This window comes from Condylura cristata, unplaced genomic scaffold (assembly GCF_000260355.1).
Source record: "Condylura cristata isolate star-nosed mole 26May11 unplaced genomic scaffold, ConCri1.0 scaffold00004, whole genome shotgun sequence".
NCBI lineage: Eukaryota > Metazoa > Chordata > Mammalia > Eulipotyphla > Talpidae > Condylura > Condylura cristata.
This window is the reverse complement of record NW_004567105.1, coordinates 27,370,713-27,392,698: the sequence shown is the minus strand read 5'-3', so window position 1 is coordinate 27,392,698 and position 21,986 is coordinate 27,370,713. Positions and strand designations below refer to the sequence as shown.

At 35.1% G+C, this 21,986-nt stretch overlaps 1 protein-coding gene across 6 annotated transcripts in view; it reads right to left on the bottom strand.

The window, feature by feature from the left end:
• Positions 1–21,986, bottom strand: part of OSBPL8 (oxysterol binding protein-like 8) — a 111,198-nt gene that overhangs the window by 75,848 nt on the left and 13,364 nt on the right. The gene's annotated exons all lie outside the window — the stretch shown is intronic.

The window sequence follows — 21,986 nt, the reverse complement described above, 5'->3', positions numbered from 1 at the left end:
AATATTATTTCATTATAATGTCGATGGGGGGGAACAATTCCAGCTGATGTTGAAAGCCCACCTGCTTTTGTTATAAATTATTCACATATAGTAGCAGTTTATAAGAACCTACTGACAACATTAAGTGTTGACTGTGTACGACAATCTGGGTGACTTAAACAACAGAAATTAATTTTCTTACAATTCTGAAAGCTAGAATTCTTAGATCAAAATACCAGCAGGCTTTCTTATGAGGCTTCTCTCCTACGTGTGTAGATGGCCATCTTCTCACTCTGGTCTTCACATGGTCTTACCTTTATACATGGTTATGCCCAAGTTACTTATAAAAACATCAGACATAATGCATCAGTTCATACCTAAATTAACTACCTCTTTAAACACACTGTTACCAAATATAGCCACATTCTGAGGTACTGGGGTTCAGAACTATAACATATGAAGGTCCATAACAAGGTCCATAACATACTCGATCCATAACAAGTATGGTTTAAGGAAGTATGTACGGATGCAAATTTGACAAGAATATGATAATTAATTTTGTGTCACCTTGGCTAATTTGGTTGTTTGGTGTTGAAAGTATTTTTCAAGGGCCCTCCCTGGTGGAACAATAGGTTAAAGCACAACACTATGAAGCTTTTGGCAGCCACTGCAGCATGAGTTCGATCCCGGGCCAGGTAGGTGCTCCACATGGTATGGCAGACCTCTCTTGACCTGTCTGATGCTCCCCTAGGCTGCTTATTTCAGTTAATCTGCCTGTTGTGCTCTCTACTCTGTCTCTGGTGAATCCTCTCACCTCCCGCACCTCTGGCCTGTACCCCAGTTCTTATATGCATAAGTAAATAAATCTTAAAAAAAAAAAAGTAACTTTTTTAAAAAAAGTATTTTTCGATATCCTTAACATCTAAATTCATACTTTTTTTAAAATTTATTTATTCACATAGAACTGGGGTACAGGCCAGAGATGCGGAGGGTGAGAGGATTCACCAGAGACAGAGCAGGGAGCAGAACAGGCAGATCGACGAAGTACACAAGGCTGTAAACATCAAATGCTCCCCTACCAGTTTCCACAGATTGAAGTACAGGAGCAGCAGGTGGGTCAGGAGAGGTCTGCCTCATCATGTGGATCTCCTCCCGGGCAGGCGGGAAGCCATGTGGATCTAATGCTGGGAGGCAGGAATCGAACTCATGTGGAAGTGGCTTAAGCTGCTTAGTGCTGTGCTTTAACCTGCTGTGCCACCAGGGAGGGCCCTAAATTCATAGACTTTTAAGAAAGCAGATAATCCTCTATTTAATGGGTGGGTCTCATAAAATCAGTTGAAGGCTTTAAGAAAAAAGACTGAGGAACCTACCACGAGATTGCCTTGGGACTCAACTATAATATCAACCCTTTCCTGAGCTTCCAGTCTGTTGGTCTCTCTGCAAATTTTAGACTTGCCAACTGTCATGGTAGCATGACACAGATTCCTTAAATAAATCCATTGTTTTTTCCTACTCCACATTATCCCCAACCCATCCCCCCTTTTTATACAGAGACACCTTATTGGTTGTTTCTCTGGAGAACCATGACTAATACAGTATGTATGTGTATTTGCTTAACTTATCCATATCAAAAGATACAGATGTGTTTATCTTATTCATTCTTACCTCTTTCTGTGCCCTCCTCTGTATCACAAAAGCCAAAAGCATGAGGACTTCATTTTGCAAATATCTTTGCTCATAGGATTCTAGAAAGATTTACATTCAACCAATGCAATGCATGTGCACAGTATTTGAAAGCAGATGAGAGACAGAAACCATATTATTCTTCTTCTGATTGTAGTGAATAGACATGGGGCTTTACCATATACAAGGCTATACAGTAAACATCAAATGCTCCCCACCAGTTTCAATGTTGGTTGCTAAGTTCCATGCCTCCAATTTTTTCAATAAATTTATAAACATCTAAAATCCCTTCTGTTTGACATCTGAGTAATTTGCTTTAAATAAGCCTAACCTAACAGATTTTTTAAACTAATATTAACATATATTATAGATTACATAGTAATCAGTGCAGAAGAAAAATTTTTAAACAGGACTGGCTCTAAGTCAACACTTCAATAACATGAAAGAATGAGCCACTCAAATATCTACAAGCCCCCAACAAGCAGAAGAGTAAAGAGCAAGCACAAAGACAATGTGGCAGAAGAACCTGGATGCTTGAAGAACATAGCAAGGAATGTGGGCAACTGTTAGGATGAGGGTAGTGAGCAATGAGAAGAGTAAGATTTTACGGTTTCAAATCAAAGTCAACTGTGTAAAACTGAAAGACTTTTGACTTTTATTCTACAGGAGCTGGTACTGTTGAGAGAAAAGCAAAGAAATGACTGAATTTGACTTACATAGAGTCACTGCAGCTGCTGGCTGAGAACAGATTACAAATTAGAAGACTTTGCTAAAATCCAGACAACGGGCAAACACAACTGTGCCAGAACAGTAGCAGGAAGTACAGTCAATCATATGAAATTATTTGAACATAAAAGTCAAAGGGATTTGCTGATAAAAATTTTAAATAGGGAGTAAAAAGGAAAGGGCAGGGGAAAAGGGAAATGGAAATGGAAAAGAATTAAAAGATACTTGGTCTTTTTTAGAGAAATGACACAGTGTAGCATTTAGAAGGTGTTTGCCCTGAATAACTGAAAGAACCAAATCGCCATTATCATATCTGGGGTACAATGTGTAAAGACTTGGGAGTAAGAAAGGATAAAATAGGCCCTCCCTGGTGGCGCAGTGGGTTAAAGCACTACACCGAGAAACTAAAGCCACTTGTGCATGAGTTCGATCCCCGCCCCGGAGGTGACCACATGGCATGGCAGACCTCTCCTGACCCGCCCGCTGGTCCCCTCAGCAGTGTACTTCATCCATCTGCCTGTTCTGCTCCCCACTCTGTCTCTGGTGAAGCCTCTCGCCACCCCTGAGCCTCTGGCCTGTACCCCAGTTCTGTATGTACAAATAAATAAATGTTAAAAAAAAAAAAAAAGAAAGGAAAAATATCAGGGATCCTTTTAGAGATACTCCCTTGAGATACCAGTCATACAGCTGAGTAGAACGATCAAAGAAGCAGTTGTACATGCAGATGTGAAGGTGAGCATAAGTCAGGCCACAAATGTAAACTGGGAGACAGCATATATATGGGATTTAAAACTACGAGACTGGATGAGATCTCCTTGAAAATCTGTACAAACTAAATAGGCCCAACTTCAGAGTCTGAGGCATATCAAGATTAAAGATTTTCATATTTCAAAATTCCTCTATGCAATCAATTTGTATAAAGACAGAATACTCCTCTATACAAAAGATAATACACATAAATACACATGAATACATATACATATAGTAAGTGTCAAATTATGACTAAAAGGAGCAGGATGTGAAAGATAAAATTAAGGGAGTGCGCCCTAAATCCTTCACCTTTGGTGTTTTATTAGTTTAACATGAGAAAAAGATACTGCTAATATGTCATAAAACAAGTTTATTGTATTTTCTTTGAAGCCAAATGCCAGAACTTTACAGGTATAACAAAAACTTTTGAAGGGAGAAGGTGATTAGAAACTTAAAGTATATAAGTGTACTCATATCCCCATCTTTCAGAGATGAAAAGCAAATAATGTTTAACTAGTAAAGTATCTACAAATAGAAAAGTATTTTTTAATTAAAGCAGTCATTTAAAACAAATTTAATGGCATTAGTCTCTGGAAGAGTCTTGCAGAGCAGAGAACAAATGCAGTCCTTTCTGAATTTTAATTTCTTAACAGTGCATATTCTACAATCAAAAACAAAATCTAATAAATTTTTGTAAGAGTACAGTGTTTCACTCCTGAAGTCTTGTTTCTCCAAACTGCCAAACTGAAGCTAGGCCTGCATCCTAATTTAAACATAATTACTAGCTGAATTCTAAGTTTAAAGAAGACTATGTTCCTTCTTTTGTTCCTTTTGTTATCAGTACTCTAGACATTGCTCAGAGCATTGCTCAGAGCCCTGGTGCCTGACTGTCTACACTTAAACTAACAAAGTTCCTAGAGAAAGTAATTTTTATAAAAATTCTTTTCTATTTTGGGTTTAAATTATTATTGCACTCACAGAGGCAAGGAAAGAGCTTACACTAAGCAGTTATAATCTTTAAAAAACAGGCTGTTTAATCATGACAATTTTATGACACTGTGTTGAATGATGGCTGCCTCTGAAGGCAGCAATAATTGCAGTGCAGTTTGTGGACTTCCAGTTCACAGGATGCCCTATTATTTTGTTTTGCTTTGTTAAATGCATATGCAATGAAAATAAAGATGTTCAAAACAAGAATGCTTATCAATGAGCATATCTCACATCTAAGAGTTACACTGTAATCACTGAAAACTAGTATTATGATCACTGCCTATTTAACAGAAAAACAGGCTTTAAAATCACTATTTGGTTTGCCTAGTTCAAAATAATCTGCAGTGTTGTGATAAGATTAAATCCTAAAGTAGGGCTGAATATAATAAAAAATTTAATTATACATTTTGACAGTTCTCAAAAAAAAAAAAACAAAAAACAAGCTAGCACCAAATTCTATCATGCCCCCTTTGAAAGAAAAAAATCTAAGTGAACTGCTTGATTAAAGCAGTCTATCTAAATGATTTTGAGCAAAATTAGTGCAAAAGTAATGTAATATATACGTTTCCTAGAGTATAACAGTACTGAAATTTTGCACCTATGAATTATGTTAAAATTCCCTCCATTCTAACAACAATAATGATTACAATAACAATTACAGAAGACCAGAAGGCAGCAGACAAAAAGATTACACTTATAGGCAAGGGACAGTGGAACAGGAATGTACAGCGTAGATTTTCCTACAATGGATGCACAACCTTAGTGAGACAGAGGAAGACAACATGCAATTGAGGAGACAGAAAAAAACTAAAGTAGTCATACAAACCATAAGAAGAAAGAAAAACACAGTAAACTACCTATAAGTCTAAAGATGAAAGCAGGAAAAACTGTATAATTCCTTCTTATCTGGATTTCTCTAGTACATTAAGTATGTAAGTATTCCCAAGTAATGTTCTCTCCCAAATATCCTTATTTTTCAGAAAAGCAACTCATTTCACAAACACTAATATATACTACTATGCCTATATGTATGTCTATTTCACAAAATAACTATAAATTTAGTTCACATTTATTTAGTGACTGCCTGATGAGATTAAAGCTTAATAAACCAATTAAATTATGAAGGACAATCAAATGCTTTGACTTCTCTAGATTTGACCCATTTATTAAATACTTAAAATAGATATGTTTTTTTAAGATATGTTTACGTATGTATAGTCACCCATTCAAGTAAGAGTATTTGCCACAAAAAAAGTACAAAGAAAACTACACTGAAGATATTCCTAATCTATTATTTTATAAAGTATACAATCATGTAGAGTCCAACCAAAACATTATCATCAGGAGGTAAACCAATTGTTAGCTTAAATTCAGTAAAAAACAAGAAATCACTGCTACCAAATCTTTGGCAAGATACAAAACAAATACATTACCCATTATCAGCCACTAATAAACTTAATTCATAAAATTTACAGTTTATAAATAATAGTTACTGCTGCTTCTTCATTAAAATATTATAGTGTGCAAAACACATCCATCATATATATTTACTTACCTCTTATACTGGAGGCACTGTTTAGATTCGGAGCCTACAGAGAATTGACATTACTTCTATCCTAGCTGAGAAGAAGATACACTGACTAGGATATTACAGAGTAGTGAGCTTTACAACCACTGTATGGCATCATGCTCCCTACAGCAGAACATAGAATATTAAACCCAGACTTCGAGAAAAGTCTGGAAAGAGTAGTCATAGCAAACCAAACAAAATCAGCAAATTATATTAAATTAAAATATATTAACAAATAAATATATAAATAAATAAAATAAATATATACACTTAGGATTAATTCAGAGTCTTTCATAAATATTTGTAACCTAAAGGTCTTTCTTAACATAGGCATATTTTCTGTGCATTTTATTTTAAACTTAGGCTAACATTTGAGATTTAATTTGGTTTCAGACTTAGCCACAAACAAAACTACATATGAATTCTAAAAAAAATAAAGAATAACTGAAATAATCTCAAATAAATTAGTTTATGTATAGTTTATAATTGTTCTGTGTAGAAAAAGACTAGAGAGATAATTTTCTAGCTTAAGAATAAACTTTCATCCCCAAGATTATATCATACATATAAATCACTTAACATTTTACAGAGTCAGAGAAGTATTTATTGTAAGGTCATAACTCACTTAATGTAAGTCTCCCTAAGCCTACCAAGCAAACCTATGAAGCCAAATCATTAAAAGCTGTGTAAAAGCTGTGTAAGCTCCCTATATACAATTCAGACCTTCCCTTAAAAACTTCAAGACAAGAAAAAAAAATCATTACAAAGAGATAGTTTTATGTGTTTTAAAAGAAACCACAGACTCTTTAAAAAAAAAAAAAATAGCGGGCCCTCCCTGGTGGCACAACAGGTTAAGTGAAGCTATCCGTAGCCACTACAGCAGGAGTTCAATTCCCAGCCAGGGAGGTGACCCACATGGCATGGCAGACATCGCCTGACCTACCCACTGCTATCCTCAGCTGTGTATTTCTCCTCAACTGTGTATCTGCCTATTTCCCACTCCTCTGTCTCTGGTGAATCCTCTCACCATACCACCCCCCCCACACACACACACACGTCTGGACTGTACCTCAGATCTTATACCTCAGACCTTACATGCATAAATAAATAAATCTTTAAAAAAAATAGTACCAACAAGACCAATCACCCAATCTGTTGTCTGTACTATCAGCTTTCATTATAAGACACTAGGATGTTTTAGAGAAATGGCATATTCCAGACAACAAATGTACAAACTGAGTCTAGAGAATATTACATTTCAGAAAGTAAGAGCTTTCAAAGATTACTGAAGGCTTATAAAGACGACTTAAGAGCCAACATGAAGAGAATTTAAATAGCCAAAGGAAGGTCAACTGAAACAAAGATCCAAAGATACAGCAATTCCACTTTCAAGTATATATAAAAATGTTTGAAAAATGCACCCACAATTATATAAAGAAAGATAAGCAAAAAAATATTCAAGAGCATTCATAGCAGTTATTTATGCTGCTATAAATCCAGACACAACGGGAAGGGAGAGAGGGCTATCTATCAACAATAGAAGATATAAGCAATTATAAGTTCAAAACTACAAGAACATGGATCAACAAAATATTGTTTTGCACATCAGTAATATATAATACATGACTGAATTCATTTAGGGTTCAAAAACAAAACCATTTAATCAATGGCACAGAAAGCCAGAAAGTGGTAACAGAGGAGTATTAGGCAGAGTAATGATTAGGATGGGATACAGGTATTTTTTTAAGTGTTTCAATGTTCCATTTCTTGAGCTGTTCGTTGCTTAGAAATGGTCAGTGCTGTAACAATATACTGACTCTACACTTATATACTCTATATTTTTGAAGGTACATAACAACTCACCTATATCACACCAGCTAAACTACTAAATTTCTTCACACTCAATTTTATGAAGAATTGAAAGAGTCATTAAATAAAAACAGACAATGGAAAAAATAAAAATAACCATTTTTCATGATCTTTAGAATATAATATTTTGGCAGGTAAGACTGTTATAATTTTTAAGTGGCAGGTGAGGTTATGAAAATATTATATGCAAATTACCTAAAGTAGATGAAAGTTTTAATTATAAATTGTTTTCAGTATATTAGGTGTAATTTTGTTATATTTTTAGTTCCTGAGTATACAGCAATAAATTTGTATATGAATAATAAAACAAAAAGTATTATCAACATTTACTACAAGTGTGAAGCAAGCACTATCTAGATACTAATGTATTTATTCACTTATGTTCTTACATCACTTGCACTTAAACTAATTGTTTTAAGTGCAGTAGTAATTTATCTCATAATTGCATACATATGAAAACAGGTTGCATTTGCTTAGATAAGAATGGTAATTTTCAAATATTTGACTTTAAGAAACTAAACCATCAACATGACATACAAGGGAAGGTTGTTAAGTAAAAGTCACCAAAAACAGGAATCACATACTATAAAATATCTCACCAAGACCCAAAATAGGAATTTTGAAAGTTTTGTAACGAACGTTCCAGCATAAATAGGTACTCCAAATTTTTTCAAATGAATGAACTTGAAAATGAAATACTAAAATGAAACTAGCTCTTAAATGGAATAGAAAAAAGGCAACAAGAGAAGATAAAATGTTGACACTCCTCTGTCTAGATTAAGAAAGCTCTCAAAAGAATGTGTTGCAATAAAAGAGAAAAGTACTTTTTCCATCACCTTATTTATCTGCAGTTTTCTTCCTAAAAGCATTTCCTGTGCTTTTAAGAATCCAACAACAGGGTTGAAATCTCTTTTACACTCAGTAAGTGCTTTCTTAAATCAGCACTTATAGTGTGAATAAAATATACTTAACTGTTCATAATACACACCTTGGGTTTTCACAGAAGCCAAAACTCAATTCTTAATTATGCAAACATGTTGTGACTTTATAAAGGAGTGCAAATAACAAGACTAATGTTTCTGCTTCCCCAAAGAAGTATATTAAAAAGAGGTATATAGCAACAGTAAAGAAAGTGAACCACTGTGCACTGTGTACTGGAAAACCAGTACAGTGGTTCCTCAAAAAATAAAAACAGAATTATCACATGATCCAGCAATTGCACTTCTGGTATATACCCAAAGAATTGACAGTAGAATCTTGAATAGAAATTTGTACACCCATGTTCAAAACATTATTCATAACAGCTGAAATGTAAAAGTGTCTAGTGAAAGATGAATGAATAAGTAAACTGTGGTATACACATACAGTAAATATTATTCAGCCTTACAAAAAAAGGAAATTCTAACATATGGTACAATGTGGATAAAGACTGAAAAAATTATGCTAAGTGAAATAGCCAATTACAAAAACCTAAATATTTGATTTCACTTGGATAAGGTATCTAGAATAGTCAAAATCATAGAAAATAAGTAAAACAGTGATTATCAAGAGTTGAAGGAGAGGGAAAGGAATGTTATTGTTTAATGATAAAGTGTCAGTTTTTCAAAGTTAAGAATTCTGGAGATGAGTGGTGTGAGAGCTGCAAATATGAGTATTATGTAATTATAATGAACTATATGCTTAAAAATGACTAAGATGGTAATCTTCATATTGTATATTTTGCCATTTTTTTTTTAATTTGAAAGGAAAAAACTGAATCAAAGCGATCAGTTTAAAGACTACTCACAGTTGACAAATGTATCTGGTTCTGTTTCAAAATCAATTATGGTGACATCATAATCCCATTCCCATCATACACTAGTTATTCACACTGAATGACTTAATTTGGATGATCTTCTGTTTCATTTCTGAGTAAATGGCCTTGCCCTTTCTATTAAAAGGTTTAAATCTCAAGTCTTTCAAGTAAGTTGGACTGTAACTTTGCTGCTTAAGGACCACCCATAAATTAGTGTTAGAGCTTTTAATGTTTTAAATAAGCACAACAAATCAACAAAACACATTCACTTTTTTTCAAATAGCTCTTTTTACAAAATCAGTTCAAGTAGGTAATCAAAGCAATTTATCTCAACTATTTTATTACAAGTGAAACACATGCATTTTCAATCTTTTTATAAAAAGGCATTTCATTTTCACTGATGCATTGTATGGATCTGCAAATCAAAGCTGAGCATCACGATCCTTCCTTAAATCACAGTTAAAATACATGGACTAAGCTCTCTAGTATTAGTTCTTTAAAATGAAGCAAAACTCAAAAACACTGTGAGCCATTAGTTTAAAGAATCCTCCTAGTTTAAGCTACTTTTTCTATCTTTCCTAGCTATCTTATCTACACCAAGTCCGGAAGCAGAAATCTGGGCGGATCCTATAGAAACAGTGGGTTGCGTTATCAAAGAATGCTGAGCTTTAGGAAACCCACATATTTATAATTAGTAAAAAGCCTGTGTGCCCTTTTCTCGGGAAGAAAACACTATCACTGTCTTGCAAGGCTGGTTACTTCACAAACACCCTTTGAAAGAGTATAGAACAAAGGATATTCTATGTTTTATTTCTAAGATATACAGAAAGAGAAGGGACTGATAAATAATTGTCTTGCAACAGTCGATTATTCATCCCTGCCTACATCACTACTACCCAATACAACACCCTCTCACATGTGTTGGTTCCCAGGTTTAGATACTGGCTTCTGACAGAGGTAGGGGAGCTGTGGTGGAAGGTTCTGGTAGGGACTTGGGTAGCTAGTGTTAGTGAAAGCGAGTAGTTGTAGGGTTAAACTGGCTGAATGCTGGAAGTAGGTTGTGGAAGCTCTGCTGGCTGTCTGACCATAGGAAAAGGCTGCCAGGTCCTTGCAGAGTAGGTCACTGGGACTGCATCACTCCCCCGTATGACTTGTGTTATTGTTAATAATCAAATCATCAGTGATCCATTTGGCATTTTTTTAAAGATTTATTTATTTATGCATACAGAATTGGGGTACAGGCCAGAAGTGCAGGGGAGGTGAGAGGATTCACCAGAGACAGAGCAGGGAGCAGAACAGGCAGATTGACAAAGTACACTGCTGAGGGGAGCAGCACGCAAGTCAGGAGAGGCCTGCTGCACTATGTGGATCACCTCTGGGGTGGGGATCAAACTCATGCTGAGGTGGCTTTAGCTTCTTAGTGTTGTGTTTTAATCCATTATGACACCAAGGAGGGCCCGCTATTTGGCATTCTTAAGAACACTTTTGCAAAAATCTACTGTAAGGCATGTTAGCATAATTTTTCTACCTGTTTTTAAACAATTTGAAGAATTTTTATATATAAATCATACATTATCAAGTCCAGTCTTAATTAGTGAATGCCTTCTGCAGTGAAGTTAAAGATGGATCTACAAAAGATGGGACCCAAATTACAGCAAGGTGCCTTAGTATCAGTCTTCCCAAAGGAAAAAAAAAACAAACTAAGCAACACAGTGAATGTAATTTAAAGGAACAATAAAAACCACATACAAAAAGGAAGGAAACAGTTTCACTTTGCATCATCCATTCCTGAGACCAGCATGCTCAGCTCCACAAGGGAGGGAATTCCCAGCTAGGAGAGTTCCCCTTACTAGGGAAGGAAGAGCTGAGTGAATGATTAGCTTCCCCAGCTATCCTTTCCAGGCACTGCATGAAGGACCCCTTCAATTTCAACCCCCTGAGAGACTGGCAAAGCTGAATCAGGATGGGAACAAGGAGAAAAGTCATACGGGGTAGTGATGCAGTCCCAGTGACCTAGTCTGCAAGGACCTGGCAGCCTTTTCCGATGGTCAGACAGCCAGCAGAGCTTCCACAGCCCACTTCCAGCATTCAACCAGTTTCACCCTACAACTATTCGCATTCACTAACACTAGCTACCCAAGTCCCTACCAGAATGTTCCACCACGGCTCCCCTACCTCTGTCAGAAGCCAGTATCTAAACCTGGGAACCAACACATACAAAACAAAAGTAGAAGTTCAGCAACAAAAATATCAAAAGTAAGCAAGCAACTTTCAGAGCTGAAGAATAAAACAACTAGAGATACACATCACTTAACAATGTTTTAATCAATTAGAAACAATATATAGTGTGGAAAACAGTGTGGAGGAACCTCAAAAAACTGAAAGTAGAACTACTATATCATCTGACAATCCCACTTCTAGGTATATGTCCAAAAGAAATGAAATCACTCACTCTGGTAGATTTCAGATATCATGGATAAATAACATAGCAATCACTGAAAAATATTTTTTTAATTAAAGGAGACAAAGAAAAAAATTTCTTAAAAGTAATTCAGAACAATTTAACTTATCTACTCAATTAAAGGTATGAAAAAAAAGGAAACAGCAATTCAAGCGCAAAGCAGACCAATCTTCATGAATATTTGATAAATGCTCTATTATGATCACAGCTTATCAATAGGGTTGAATGGGTTACAATCAACCAAAATTAATTAATACTATAAGATTAAAGAAATAATGTATCAACCTAGAAACAACAGTAGTAGTGGAATATCCACTTCCTTTGCCTGTGGTAACATAAAAGATCTTTTTGTGAAGAAAATATCCCTCTGCGTATGTATGCAATCCTGGCATACTACCCTCTCCTAGCAAAGGGGCAATAAACCTAAGCCAGGCCAATGAGTCCCTGTCTCACTTCCTAGGAAATATGAATCATGAGTAGAGTGATCACATGAATGGAAAAATCCAATTTTGCAACTTTTATTCAAGTGTGTGACATTATCATTTTAGTGAACTATTTACTTTACAGTAGCCAAAGTAATCACTTCTTGGTCTTTTGGCTAAGATCAAATGTACATTTGCCAAAGTTTCCTATTGCTTTAACCAAACCCTAGAAAATGGACAAAGACTATTTTAGTCATTTATATACAAAGTGACATTAAAATAATAAAACAAAACTGAAGTTAAATTAAAAATATTTTTATATTAATTTACAAAACAGAAAGTAAAATCAGACCTAAAACATAAAACATTATATATGCCATGTAATAAATAAATATATATATATATATAATATTCACCTATGTGTTTCTAGCTAGATGTTTTAACTCCAGTAAATAAAATCTATCAAATAAACGTCACATACATAAGACTTTGATCGGAATCACAAGAAAAAAGTGTGTTGAGTAAGAATTGTGACCTCTACTTCAATTTTAGTTTGGAAATTACTATCCAAGGTGCTTCCTCTGGAATTTTTGCTTCATATTTTCTCACTATCAAAGGATTTGTGGTCAACTGCATGATTGGTATAAGAGGTCAGACATAACTAAAAATATCTATTTGGGCAGCTGGTTGGCATTTCCATTCGTCCAACTGATCCTATAATCTACTGCAATCATTGTGAAACAAATACAGGAATGAACACAAAATGATAACCAATCCTTGTAGGGCCCTGCACCACCATCAACCCTATACCAACTTAAAATGGGCAGTTTATCTAACCACAACTCTATCTCAAAACCTACTTGGTTTGTAAAATTCTAAGTTGTATTAAATGCCAGGTTTAGAAAGATCTTTCAAAGGGGAAATGTGACTTCAGTATACTTGGAGTTTATGGGATTTGAAGCTCAGTCACTTCTTTGCTGTGCAGAAAGGGATGCTAAGTTTTCAACAGATAAGGCGAACAGAAGCATTACCCTGTGAACCAGGCCCGAGACCTTGTGCAGATGGGGAACCAAATGACTGGTATTCAAGCAGGACCATAACGCCCACATATGGCCAGTAAAGGCTGATGTAAATTCTACAAAATCAAAGGCTAATCATAGTCTCACATTTAGTAGACCAGCCAGCACAGACCTGTGTCCTAAATTTTAGAAACCCCACACATTCAGAGTGTAAAAAGTGCTTCAAACATTCCTCATTACGCAGACACTTTTGTCTTGCCCCATCTCTCTGGCAGAGTAATCAATGAATCTTCGTTTTCTACTTTTCACACTATCTTTTGTGAAATCTTTCAGCCCCATGACCACGGCATCCCTTCATGGCCATCTAATCTCCCTCTCAAGGCAAGTATGAAGAATAAAAAAAAAAAATTTCTATTTCAGCCTTGGACTTATTATTCACTGGAACAAGTTAATTAAAGTGCATAACAAAACCCACCAAGTTTCAATATGTGAGAATTGAAGGATGCAAAATTAACATAAAATTCTACCTAGGACAGCATAAAATTTACATGGAAGGACCAAAACTACACATGAAACAAAACACTCAAAAGTAAAAGCATATAACTGAAAATATGCTACACATACCTTTCTTCCTATTAATTTTACTCTAAAATATATAGAAACAGAAAAATGAAAGCATGTGGGTGCTATTGTAAAGTTAAGAATGGTACTGATTATTCCAAGATTTTTTTTCTTTTCAAATGATGTTTACTGAGAGGCGGGTTTACACAGATACTGCTTTATATCTACTCCAGAGGTTATAGGTTCAATCTCCAAATGCATACGTCACCCCCTGCTAACCCCAATGCCTCAACAATCCTGCACCATGTCCAATGAACCAATTCTCTCCTTCACTCCCACCCTGCTAGCTGCCCCCAGAAACTAAATTAAAATATAATAAACATCTAGCACTTTCTTTTTTCAATTCACCATGTTCCCACTAAGTACACACTATAGTTTTGGCAACTTCCATTAGAGTTCCTTAAATATTCTTTCAAAAAACTACTTAGGCAAGGCTAGGATATTTCTGTTAAAGAGAGAGAAGGGGAGAGGAAAAAGAAACATGATTTGAAAATAATTGAAGTGTTACAATTTGATTTCCTGTCAAATTTGAGATTTAGCACCTACAAACTTGGTTGTGGAACACACCCTTCCTGCTGCAGCTCCAATTTACCAGCATCTCAAAATAGATGCACTACTGAAACCCAGACCTGTTTACTACCAATGATGGCAAGGCAAATTTTTTCTGGTCAGTTAAAAGAAGTTAGCATTGTCCTTAAAACAAACAATACCTGCCCTGGAATAAAAAACAAGTATACAGCATCTATTAATGGCAACATCTTTAAAGCAGAAACTAACAACAACAAAGTCACATATATAAGTGAACAAGGTGGGCAAGAGAGTAAATTATATAGAATTGTATTTTTTTTCCTATTGTTTAAAATGATGTTGGGTGGAGGGTTTACACTATCTCTGAAACATATTAAACCAAAATTGTACGATGTATGTTATTCTGTTCTATATATAAAAGGCAGTGAGGAATTAGTCTGCCACATGTGTAAAATCTTAGTACAAGTTTAAATTAGGTTAAATTTTGTAAGAATGCTGCCCTGTATTCCTCCATTAAACACTTTTAAATGTACACATTTAAAAACACTTCAAAATTTTAGCTGCTCAAGAATTTCAATCTTGATCACATTAGGTATCCTAAAATATAAGTTTAGCATTCTGATGACCTTTAGTCATTAGTTTCAATCTCCTGGATTTGAGTCAGAGTTTTTCCCCCAAAGAAAAAGAAGTTATTGAAATATAATTATAGTTAAGCAACATGTGGCCTTGTTGTACAACTGTTTTTTGTTCCTGAAATTATGAGAATCTTTATACTTTCCAGAATCTGAATTCTATAAAAGATTATTTTGGTAACAAAATATCTTTTAAAAACTCAGGGAACTATTTCAACAACCACAGAAATTAATCTCACCACATGTATCTGAAAGAACAAAACAGAGAGTAACAAAATGGACTATATACACATCCGGTGGTTAATTAAAAAAAGAAAGAAAGAAGTCCAGTGGAAAAGGAAACATTTGCAATAAAAATTAGAACTCAAGGCCCTCCCTGGTGGCGCAGCCGGTTAAAGCGCAGCACTGAGATACTATAGCCACTTTCTCATGAGTTCGATTCCCGCCTGACCCGGAGGTAGCGTGGCAGACCTCTCCTGACCTGCCCGCTGCTCCCCTCAGCAGTGTGTTTCAGTGTATCTGCCTGTTCTGCTCCCCGCTCTGTCTCTGGTGAAGCCTCTCGCCGCCCCTGAGCCTCTGGCCTGTACCCCAGTTCTGTATACACAAATAAATAAATCTTTAAAAAAAAAAAATTAGAACTCAAAGGAAAACAAACTTGATTTTCACACAAAATTCAACTCAAAATGAATCAAACCCCTCAATATGTAAGCTGACCTTATAAAACTTCTAGAATAAAGCATGTGAGGAAATCTTTACAAGTTTGGGGCAAGCAAAAATTTCTTCGGAAGCTAAAAATATAAACCATGAAAGAAAAACTGATATTCTGCTCTTCATAAAATTTAAGTTTCTCTTCTTCAAATACAATTAAGAAAATGAAAAGGCAAGCAACAGACTGGGAGAAAACATGTTCTCTCTCTCTCTCTCTCTCTATATATATATATCTATCTATATATAGATATATAGATAGATATATACATGTATATATCTATCTATATATCTATATAGATATATACGTGTATATATCTATCTATATATCTATATATATATATAAAGTACTAGTGCTAGTACTAGTATCTGGGTTATATAAAAAGTCAATAATAAGTGTTCTAAATAAAGAAAAGATTTAAAACAATTTACCAAAAAAAAATGATACAAAATGAACAATAATGCTTAACACATCACTTATTAGTGAAATGAAAACAAAAGCCACAATGAAATACCACTACCGGGTTGTACCCACAACTTTTCTGACGACCCAATATATAATCACTAGAATGGCTAAAATGTCTTAAGCTGATAATGTAAGTATTTGGAGGATAAGGAGTAACCTGAACTCTCATATATTGTTGGTGAGAATGCAAAATGGTAATATCAGTTCTTGGTGTTTAAACAAAAATAAATGGAATATGTCTACCCAAAAATTCACATGTGGATGTTTCATAGCAGCTGCATGTGTAATATCTGGAACTCGAAACAAGTCAAATGTCTATCAACAGGTGAATGGATAAGCAGACTGTTATATTTTCATTCATATAATGGAATACTATGCCACAAGAAAATGGAATAATCTTAAACATAAGCAGAGCAAAAGAAATCAAGGGCACATAGATATTCTCAAAAGAAATCAAGGGCACATAGATATTCTCAAAAGGGAGAATAGCCAATCTATAATTCCATCTGTAAAATTCTAGAACAGACAAAGCAATCTATAATGGACAGAACCCAGAAGAGGTTTTTCTTTGGGGGGGTTGGGAGTAAGAGGGAGTGTGGCCAAGAGATATTAAAGAAAAAACACATAATTTATTTGGGGAGATTGATAAAAAAAATCCTCTATCTTCACTGAATGGTAGTTACATGGGTGTATTCAGTTGTCAAGATGCACTAAACTATATACTTTAGTTGGCTACATTTTATTCTACTTAAGTTATACCTGGAAAATGCTACATAAAGCTAATTTTTTAAGTGGTAGGCAAGGGAAACCCCAGAGAAAGGCAGAAAAACATTTTAAAAAGTATTTTTAAAACCATACAAAAAAAGTTTAAATTTTAGCAAAGCTAAAAATAGGAATATAACTATAAAATGAGAATAACTCATAGGATAACTGAAAAATTAAATAAATTACCATACCTGGTACTGGTGCATCGTAGAAAAATTATCCATATTAAGTGTTAAGAAAAACCAGGAAAATTTCTAGAGGAAATTAATTTTAGATGACAGGATTTAAAGGAGAAAAAGTTATGGTTGGTAAGGAAGGAGGGCACTGCAGGTGGAGAGAATGGTAATGTGCAGAAAACAGAGGCAGAGCACAGCCAGCACTGTGTAGGAAACTGGACAATCAGCATGCCCAGTGGCATCAACGCCATCCATAGAAGTACCGAATCAAAAAAACAGGGCCATCATCCTATCTGATGCAAATATTCATTTAAATTTTACAATAAGATCCAGAATGGTAACTTTATCCATGATCAACTGATACTATAACAAAATAAATATATTCAACTGTTTAAAACAGAAAAAAGGAAAAAGTTCTCTCTGCTGAAAAAATATGCTTACAATCATCAGCTTCAGTTTCTTGGAGGTTACCCATAGTTCTTCCCCAAAAAATAAAAAAGTATTATTAAAATGTAATTATAGTTAAGCAACATATGGAGTTGCTGTGCAACTGACATTTTGCTTCTGAAATTATGAGTCTTTTTTATTTCCAGAATCCAAACTCTGTGATTGCTATTATGGAAAATGAAATTTAAAAAAAAAATCTCCTCAGAGAACTATTCAACTACCACACAAATGAATCTTATAACAACCACATAAATAATACCACAATGCTAAAATTGTATTTCAAGATACCTAATGTTATCAAGATCAGGATTCTTGACCAATTAAAATTCTGAAGTGTTTTTGCCTGTTTACATTTAAAGTTTTTTAAAAATATTCATTTTTTATTTATTTATGCATACAAGAACTGGGGTATAAGCCACAGGCATTGAGGTTAAGAGAATTCACCAGAAACAACGTGGGGAGCAAAACAGGCAGATCTACTGAGATATACTAAGGGAAGCAGCAGACAAGACAAGAGAGGTCTGCTGAGCCATGTAGGTCAGTTCCCGGGCGGGATGAAACTCATGTCACAGTGACTGGCAATAGCTTGATAATGCTGAGACTGTGTCACCAGGAAGGCCCCTTAAAAGTTTTTAATGGAGGAATGCAGAATTAGCATTCTTATGAAATTCAAACTAACATAAATTTGTACTAAGATTTTAAATATGTGGCAGAGCCAACTCCTACCTTTTATATATAGAATAATAAAGTCTCCTCAATGTTTTATTTCTGGAAAAAGACAGAAATAAAAGATAACTAGTAAAAACTTGAGCTAACTTAGTTTCATAAATGAGAGATGTACATAAATACAGGAGAAGATGCATGAGAGATGTAATATCAAAGGGCAATACTGACCTTTACACAAAGTAGCAGCAGTGTAGCTATGGTGAGGACAACAAAGCCACAGGATTAAAGTCAGTCTCTTATTGAGAAAGGATGTCACAGCTAACAAACAAGGTTTTGTTGTTCCATCTAACATCAGAGAAATATCCAGACTAAGGCTCAGAGTGGAGCATGAAGCAGATAAAGAATGTCCTTACCTAATTTTGTTTTCTTGAGCCCATATATTACATCTCAGTGCAATAGTTGAAACATTTTTAAAGATATTTTTAATAAGTTGATATTGTTCAGATTTTACTTTTAAAATTACCTTTTCATGAAGACAGTATTTTATATTATAAAATTTTTTCCAAAGAATTTTCTATAGACACACTAAAACATGAATTGCTATTTAAGAAACATTAGAAAAAAGTTTTTAGGGCCCTCCCTGGTGGTGCAAGGGGTTAAAACAAAGCAGTATCAAGCTCTCTGCAGCCACTGCAGCACAAGTTCAATCCCTAGCCAGGGAGGTGACCCAAATGGTGTGGCAGACTTCTCCTGATGCCCCACTTGTCCCCTCAGCAGTCTATTTCAGAACATCTGACTGCTCTGCTCCCCACTGTCTCTGGTGATTTCTCTCACCTACTCCACCTTCTGCACCTTTCACACCTATTGTACCCCAGTTCTTGTATGAATAAATCAATCTAAACATAAGAAAAAAATTTTAATAGTATTAACTATATTAGTTAAGACCCACCCAACACTGATTTTTGTATGTTATGTTTTGGTCAAAGATTTCAGGGGGCTAATATGGCTAAAGATTACTGTTTCTAAAATAAGGAATGTGAACATTTTTAATTCAAACACATTCAAAGTGACTGAAGGGATCATAGACAATACGAGAGCAGCTCCTTTTAATAGAGTTCAAAGACATTATCATTGTAAATAAACTTATTTAGAGGTGGGAAATGTATGTGTGGTACATCTTCAAATATAGATCAGAGCTTTGAAGAATTTAAATTGTATTTAATGATTAAACTTTTTATTTTCCCACATTGTTGTTTATTTTTGTACAATACCAAATTTCTCCCCTCTTACGTAATCCCCATAAATCTCCTACCACATTACCTGTGAACCATTATTACCGTAGTCCCTTGTGCTCTTCTTCTGCCCTTGTTTTGACTCCTCCCTCCTCTTCCCCTATACTATGCCTCAAATCTATAATTTCCTGCAACTTTTGTGGGGTTTTTTTAACCCTTTGTTCGGTTTCCCTAAATTCTTCTTCTAAGTGAAACCATCTGGTGTTTTGCTTTTTCCTCTTGACTTATTTCACTGAGCATAATCCCTTCTAGTTCTAGTCATGTTGCTGCAAATGGCATGAGTTAATCTTTTCTGATTGTTGAGCAGTATCCGATGTGTATGTGCGTGTGTATATATATACGTATATATATATATACACACGCACACACACATATATATGTATTTGTGTGTGTATCTACCTCTTGATCCACTCATCTGTTTTGGGGCATGTGAATTTTTTCCATATCTTAGCCATTGTAAATAGTGCTGCAATAAACAGAGGAATGCTGGTTCCCTTTCAGATTAACGTTTTTTTGTGTCCTTTGGGTAGATTCCTAGGAGTGGAATTGCTGGGTCACATGGTAGACCCATTTTTAGTAATTTAAGGAGCTTCCACACAACTTACCATAGTGGTCGCACCTGGAACCAGTTGGCATTCCCACTAGAGGTATAGAGGGTTCTTTTTTTCTGCATCTTCAGCAGCATTTGTTGTCAGTTTTTTGTTTTTTGTTTTTTTTAATATAGGCAATTCTCACTGGTATGAAGTAGTATCTTACTGTGGTTTTGATTTGCATTTCACTGATTAGACGTGATTTTGAGCATTATTTTTCATAAAGCTGTTGCTATTTGCATTTTCTCTTTGAAGAAGTGTCCTTTTAGTTCTCCTGCCCATTTACTTTTTATGCATGCAAGAACTGGGGTACAGGCCAGAAGTATCGGGCGGGGGTGAGAGGATTCACCAGAGACAAAATGGGGAGCGGAACAGGAAGATCTACCTAAATACACTGCAGGGTGGTGAGGGCAGTGAGGTCTGCCACAGCATGTGGATCGCCTCCATGGCCAGAGATCAAATTTGTGTTGCAGTGGTTGGAGATAGCTTCATAGGGCTGCACTTCAACCCACTGTGCCACCAAGGAGAGTTCACTCCTGTGCATTTTTTGATGGGGTTATTTTGCTTTGTTATTGTTGAATTATGTAAGCTCTTTGTAGATCTTTGATATCAGTCCCTTATCAGTTGTATGGAGAGCAAATATTTTCTCCCAATCTGTGGGTTGTCTCTTCATTTTGGTTGTCTCTTTTGCTGTACAGAAGCTTTTTAGTTTGATGTAAGAGGCTCAAAATGTAAAGGTATAAAAAGCTCTCTATAAGAAGCTCCAACAGTTATTTTCAGGTGAGTAGAAAAGAAAAAGAGCATTTTGAATCTCTTGCTTTAGTGAGTGGACTTTTCTACTTGGAATTAAGACACCCATAGTCATGTACATATCAATAATAGTACAATTAAATTAAAATCTCTCTGGGCAGACTACTGTTACAGTGATAAGTTTTCTCAATGACTCTTCTTTTTACTTAATGTGTGTTTGCCTTAATAAAATCATATGGGGGGGAACAAATTTTAAAGAAAAGTTTAAGCTAAAAGTCAAAATAAAAGGGGTGGGGAAATTTAAAATAGATAAAGATGACAAGAAAATATTAGAAAAATAAACTTAAGACTGGGAATAAGAAAAATATTAAACAAACATCACTATGGGCAAGAAAGATAAAAATAGATAAAAACACAAGACTATACAATTGAAAAACTAAAAAGAAATAAAATCAATAACTGTCGACAGATGAAGCAGGTAAGCAAAACTATTTTTCCAATTAAGGCAATATTAATAAGAATGCCAACCCAAAAACGGAATGCTTTCCCCAAAGATTATTCAAGTTAAAGACTACTTGGTCTTCTCATGTTTTTGTAAAAACTTTACTAAGGCTTCTGACTCAGTAAGTCTGGCAGACCCAAGAATATGCATTCTATACATTCCCAAATGGCACACACTTTGCAAACGACTGGCCTATATGATTCTCCAGTTGGATGAGGCATAGGTACTCTAATTTCAACAGGCATTAATGCCTGTTCCGGCACCTGCCTTAGTCACCTCAAACAATTCTTTATACAGCATCCAGGGTTATCAATCTAAACCTCATTATTTCATTATCCCCTGTAAGGAACCACAGGACAAAAGTCAAAATCCTTAACATGGTCTATCAAACTTCTTATGAACCAGTCCTTACCTACCAAAGCAGACTGACACTCATTTTTTTTTTTATACATCAGCCACAGTGGACTGTCTCAGTTCCTAGCAAAAGCCAAGTTCCTATCTGTTCTAAGATACTTGTTTAAACAAGGTATTCTGCTAGAAATAGCCTTCTGTTTTCCCTCTCAGCTCAAGCCATCTTCCTTG